The sequence below is a fragment of the Sander lucioperca genome, chromosome 4 (genome assembly GCF_008315115.2).
Source record: "Sander lucioperca isolate FBNREF2018 chromosome 4, SLUC_FBN_1.2, whole genome shotgun sequence".
Taxonomy (NCBI): domain Eukaryota; kingdom Metazoa; phylum Chordata; class Actinopteri; order Perciformes; family Percidae; genus Sander; species Sander lucioperca.
Window position 1 is genome coordinate 1,305,860 of NC_050176.1, and position 7,178 is coordinate 1,313,037.

Here is a 7,178-nt window from a genome sequence, read left to right on the forward strand (position 1 = left end):
TTGGCCTACTATTTTCTTTTCCCTTGTCCCCCTGTACCTGTGTCAAGCGTCCGTGGGTTTCATGAAATGTGCTAAAATAATCTAAGTTGCTAAAACAAACTCCTAATGCTTTTGCTCGTGACACAGTGACAGTGATATAGGCAGTAGTAGCTAATGGTTAGAGAAGCCAGCTTGTGACCGGGAGGTCGCCGGCTCAATCCCCAGACCGACAGGATAAAATCTGGGTGGGGAAAGTGAAAGAGCAGCGCTTGTCCCTCCCTCATCACCACTGCAGAGGTGCCCTTGAGCAAGGCTCTTAAACCCAACGGCTCCAGTGGAGCTGCTCAGTGGCCAGCAGATCAGACTGTGGTTGTACTGGGCAGCTTCCAGGTATGAATGTGGAACTGTGTGAATGTGACAGGTCGTCGTTGCAAATGAGAAGTTGTTCTCAATCGACCCAGATAAATAAAGGTTAAACAAAAAATAAAAAAATATCCGGTTTAGCAAAACATTCATCGCAACTATATGACCTGCTCGTATCGCTAACTCTAACGTTAAAAAGACCTTTATGAAAGCAGGTGTGGTAAAAACACTACCGCTTTTGTCCAAAGCAGACGCTAGAATCAACACAAACTAAAAGTTACAAATAGCCACTTTAAGGAAAAGTACACAAACATTATCTGCAAAATGTACTTTAAGTATGAAAGGGGTGACCATTTCCTGCATGTCTTCCCCTTCTCTCTCCCCTTTTCATATCTAGCTGTCCTTTTCCATTAAAGGCTGAAATGCCCCAAAAAAAGTATGAAGGGGCCATTTTTTCTGCAGAAAAATGACTGATATATTATTATATATGACATTGTTAGATGGTTAATACTGTCACAACAATGTGTAAGCAATGTGAAGTCCCGACTTCTGGCTATAGCTTCATAGTCAGCGTACAGACATGAGAATTGGTGCTATCAATCTTGTCATTTTTATCTGAGCAAAAAAAGCAAATAAGCTTATTTCTCAAAATGTCGAACCATTTCTTTAAAGCTTTAATGCGGAACTTTTTGATATTAATGAACATCCGTTGCATTCAAGCCATTGCCAAATGAGTTGCTACAAAGCTAATTAAGACTATCAGCTCTCTCTGTGTGAAGATAATTACCTCTTCTGAAGAGTCCATCATGTTTTTTAATCCTCTGTGTCCTCCTTGCATACCAGTAACTGCGTGGGGGAGGGGTGGTGCGCGATCACGGAAGGCTTGTATCATGTTGACGCGCCGACAGCGTTCTTGTCATTACTTTACTAATTCCTCATGGGGACAATATTGCTTTAACTTGACTGACGTGGAATATATGTCCACTGACTATATCAAATTATTGTATGATGTGGATTAGGAATGACAAATTAAAAATAAAGTAGGTTGAAAGTTGCTTGGAATATTAAATTGCCTCATCCTGACACCCTGCAGTTCATCCCTCCTCATATATATTATATCAAAGCCCCCCTCACTTACCTTTCCACCTACTTTTAGAGTAGAGTTGAGATCACAGGCCCACTGATCCCCAACACACACCGGCACACACACACGACGATTGGGGACTCACAAATCTCTGTCTTCTCTCCATGACCCTGCGAGTCTTTTTCCCCCTTGCCCCTGCTGCAGCCCCTTGTAGATCCTGCGTATTTATCAGAGGCTCCTGTTGGATCACTGGCTGGCAAACCGCTTCTCCTGACCAGGAGACATGGGGCCTGATTGATTTTCATGTTGGATGTGTTGCTTCTCGCTGTGGCAGCCCAAAAGCCCATATTGAGCCCTATCAGTTTTAATTGGCATTCTCGCTTTTGAAATGCTTGCAGTGATTAGGCCTAGAGAGCCCACTGCTTAAGCCCCCTCCTTATCATCGCTTGTGGTGCCTTGCCACCGCGCTGCACACTATTCACATGCTCACACACGCACATGGAGTTGGCACATTTTATTCCACAGGCATCTCTCTTACTAATAAAACGTTGACCTAAAATGAGTGTCTGGACACAATAAGACAGAAACAGGATCTTCATAAAAGACTTTGATGCATATATGTGCCTATGCACACCCACCTGTGTGCAGTCAGAAGATGTGTGTCCCCACTAAGGTTTAAACCCAGTTCTCTCTAATTAGTGTGAAGAGATGAGAGGGGAGAGCAGAACAGGTAGCTGCCTCTCCTCTACCGCCAAAGCCCCGGCGGACAAGCAGACACAAGAGCCGTCTTATCCCCCTCAGAAAAAGAGACCAGCCTGCTCTAAAACATTCAACACCAGCTTAAGGGTGATTCTGCATGTCAGAAACTTACTGGTGATCCCCCCAGACCTAGTTCCTTTATTTTCTCCAAGAGACGTGGGTCTCATTTCTTCAAGTTTGAAGAGTGTTTGAGGGTATGAATGAGGATAAAGTTTTGATGAAAAATATAACACCGGGGATAAAGGAGTGATCTCGGAACATGAAAAAAGCGAGAGATTGAAAAAGTGAACACGGTAATGACTTTGTCTAGGGGTTCTGGGATAGAGACCCAAATAAAAGATTCATACTGGAGCTAATAAGATACTAGGACAGTGGGACAATTCGTCGCCTTTGCAGGCTAATGCCAAAAATGGCATCAGAGTTTACAAAGAGATAGCACTTATCAACACTGTGCAGAACACAGTCCTAGTCTGGCTGGCTTCCAAAAAAACCACATCACATAATCAGAAGCAAACTTTGATCAGTGTTCATGTGGTGCTATTCAGGCCTAAACTGTAGGCAACATTACCCCCAATCTATTTTCCACAACGACCAAGGCTAAACAGTCATAAAATATGATAATACACCAACAGAGCTGTGCTGTGTCAGTCTTCCACAACGGTTGAAGGTAACATGCTTATAATAAAGCCCTAATTGAAGGGAACAAGGCATTCCACTGTTTCCCTGGACTAACTGAATGCTTATTAAGTCTGTCTAATTATTGTCCAACAGGTCCATCATTATTGAAAGGGCTGCAGGGGTGAAGGAAGGAAAGAGTGGTGCTGGGCACAAAAAAGATCTGGACCCGAATGATTCTTCAGTCTATGTGTGTGTGGATGCGTGATGACACAGGTACTAATTGCAGCTGAAGCCTGCTAGTGTTGCACGTACAATGATAGCATGGTTAGAATGTGGAATGAAGCTGCAAGAGGATGGGGAGAGGAACAGAGATATGCAGAGCCAAGCGAATGCCAGGGAGACATTAATGAGGGCCAGACGAGTTCTACTTCTCAAAAACACTGCAGCGAGCAAGAGAAGAGAGAGGGAGAGAATGAGGGGAATAGAAAAAAGAAAGAAAGAGGAACCTAGGGGTTTCATTACAGAAGGATGTTGGACAACCATTTGCAAACTTAGGCAAGCGAGGGGCTTATTTTCTCAAATCCACACACCCACAGATATGCAAACATATTTCCGGTCAACATGAAGACAAATTGCACACACATACAAACAGAAAGTATAATCTACTCCAACCAGATACAGACAGAAATTGCCTTTGTGTGTATGAATCAGTGCAAATATACGCATTAGCATTTTTATAGTCAGAGTTAATAATTAACACCTCTGCTTTATATACGCACACAAACACATTCCCACGTGTGTACACGCGCAGAGAAATATAAAGGCAGGCACTACTGCTCAATTTATTAGAGAGGGAATGGGATTCATACGTTATCATCGCATAAACATTAGAAACAAATGATATCAGTGAGAGGGGAAAAGTAAATTAAGCTTTCTTTGTTATCAACACAGAATATAAATCACGAGTGTTTGCCTAATTGATTCCATTACATTCCCACCTGCCTGCCGACTTGCTCATCCATCCGTGCATTGTTTATCTTCATTTTAAGCTAGATGGATGAAAGAGGTTGTTATTGGATGTGAAGCCCGCTGAATTTCATCCTTTTTAGCGAGCACATTAATTGCCAATTAGATGTGACACACACTTATTAGAGAATATTTGTTCTTGTACAATAAACTCACAAAGAAGTGAACTCTTGATACAGAAGTTTGCTTGTTTGGGAGATACAAGATGGTGATATTCCTTTGCTTTTAATAGTATATGGGCCGCATAACGCCTGAAGGTAATTTATGTGCGGCTTGATATTACTGGTCGTAAGTGAGCAAGTTCACTAACTCTTAATTGGGAAATAAATCACACTGTTGCTATAGTAACAAACACTTAAAAGTGGTAATGGCAAAATAAGAGAATGCTGAGAAAGTCTTAGCACATCGAGGTGGGGTGTGTGTGTGTGTGTGTGTGTGTGTGTGTGTGTGTGTGTGTGTGTGTGTGTGTGTGCGTGCGTGCGTGTGTGTGTGTGTGTGTGTGTGTGTGTGTACACGTGCATACGTGAATGCGTCCTCTCAGGCATGTGTTTTCACCCCCTCCAGCTCATTAACACAGAACCTTGTTAGTATAGCTGCTGCTATGTACTGTACATGGCATGGCGTTTTATTCCATTAGATCTTGTTTTGTCTGTATTGCTCCTACTGGAGGAGCTGCAGGCTTGCTCATTTAAACACTGACAAATGTTGAAATAACAATGTCGTTAATCACATATGGTGAACCAAAAAATAATTACATTATTAGTTGTCACAGTCTACCAACCATTTCTTCCACTCAGTCTATTGTTATTATTTACCCTTCTCACTCTTTTTACTTTTTGAAATCTTTTCCACACTTTTCCCCTTCATCCATTCCTTCTCCTGTCTCCAGTCCCGTTCAGCTCATGAAATGGATGGAGGCAGAAAGGGCATTAGCATAGATGGATGGATGGGTAGACTGGCCAAACACAATCTGGCCTACTTCAGTAGACAATATAATATGGACTCGCCCACAGTGCGCTTACCCAGCTAGGGCGCTTCACTAAATCTCACTTTGACTTGCTATGATGGATACAGATTTGACACATCAAAATGTGTGTGTGTGTGTGTGTGTGTGTGTGTGTGTGTGTGTGTGTGTGTATTTCCTGTGTTTGAGTAGGCTTGATGGCTACGACAGACAATCGGCAGACGGGTGAGCTGTGAGAGGCAGAAGCAATAATTATAGTATTTATCTGGGTTAGGTGTGACTGACTATGTTGCATTATAAAGAGATAAAAGACTGAAAAGACTTTCAATGCAGCCCATCAATTCAATTCAACTTTTAAAAGGGAGCAGACCATACAGGAAAGAGATGAATTGTAAATGTAAGTGAATGTCCTCGAATGCAGAAAGTGGACTGTTGTGATTATAGGATTTAATTTGACTTGAATATAGATCTATGTGAAGATTAATGTAAATTAACAGGAAATCCACATAGATTAGTTTCTGCTCTTGACAAAAGAGCAGGGCTGGTAAGTAGCAAAAATAATATAAAGTGGTTTATACTTCATTATTTATATAGTATAAATATATAAGTATAATAGTATAGTATAGTATTAATATAAAATATAAGTTTTTGTCTTAAATTTGCCAACAACGACAAACCTCAACGTATCTGTAAATCCTCTCCGTGCTTACACATAAACTGAAACTTCTTTCAACTGCCGTTTTAGCTTCTTTCACTTATTGTATTTTGAGTTCCATTTAAACGTCTTTTGATATTTTAACTATTTCAAATGTGTCATCTCATCCGTGGAAGCCGCCATGTTGTTTAGACTGAACAGTCTAAACAACTGTTGCGTCACACCTAAACCCGCCTCAAAACCAACGCTGATTGGTCGTTTGGCAAACGGCTCCAAATTTTCTCTATCTCAAGATGCCAGACTGATCTGCGAGTGGAAAACTGGAGCTTGCAAGATCAGGACGGTCTCACGAGGCTAGCAAGACGAGTGGTTAGTGTCTGCAAAGTACAACACCAAAAAGAGATACAAAAATATTTTCAAAAATAGGCATATGCTTATTTTTTAAAAGTAAGTGCTGTAGTACAACTAGCAGGAGACAAGTTATAATTGAGGTAAGTTTGGAGACACTACCTCATTTAATCATTAACTTAATAAATATTTTTGTTGAATCTCTTTTCGGTGTTGTAGATTGTAGATGGTCCCGAAGCACTCGTCTTGCCGTCTCAACACCGGAACTAAACAGAGGTATGAATTGCCACAACTTTTATGCATTTCTTTCACATCTACTACAGCCATATTCACTGTGTTCACTCGGAAGGAATCACTTCACATGGGTAGGCACTTGTAATGACATCTCGGACATGTTAAGAGGCTAAAAGCACATTTAAAACCCCCGTTTCAGCCGCCTGGGTGCGAAAACTAGCAGTAGCGTAACTCTGTGTAGGCAACACTGATTATTTTCGTTTTTCTCGCTACTGACAGCACTATGTGACAACAAACAATAGCTACGTGTTGAAATCGACCGGAATTCTCCTTTAAAGTAGACAAGCTTAAAACATTCAGTTGAGCCAACAATTACGTTTTCATGTTGTCAAAAGTTGTACTGTAAGATTTGATTTGCAGTATTTATTTATAGTAATGTGGTTTCTTAACAAGCATGCATCATAACCTTCCTCAAATTAATAGAATGAGGTCTCTCTGGGGATTTTTACCCCAAATACAATGTATGCATGGGATGTGTGCTAATATGCTAACAACCATTACCAATTATAAAAGGGCAATAACTAATATGTCAGCTGGGTTATTAAATACAAGACTTGTGTGAGTAGAGTTTAAAGGGCAACAATAAGAAAGCATAGAAATGACAAATTCATCTTAATCTACAGATATAAATTTACCAGTAAACTTGTTTTGAGGTCGACTGCCTTTTTTGCAGCTAAATGGAATTCAGCCATCTTTTATTTGATTTATCATCATTATTATATTTGTGTGCTTTTCCTGTTGTGACATGTCAAAATGTCTTCTGTGAACAAGGCCTAATTGTCTTAAGACCATTTCTTAGAGACTTTATTCATACCATACAGGACTTTAAGTCAAGTAAAATAAATACTAGGCCAACTGCTTTTACTACAATCACTACTATTGCTGCTACTAATGCTATACTAACTGTCCCTGATGTTAATTATGTTTGATAATTAAACTGTTAATGGTTTAATTGGCTGCAGCCAAAGAAATAGGCAACACTAAGTGGCTTTGGTCTGAATAACAACTGCCACCCTGTCCTCTACTAACAGCATTTTTTCCGCCAAGATAGGGGACAAATCAATGGCTTGGAAGTCACTGGATGATCA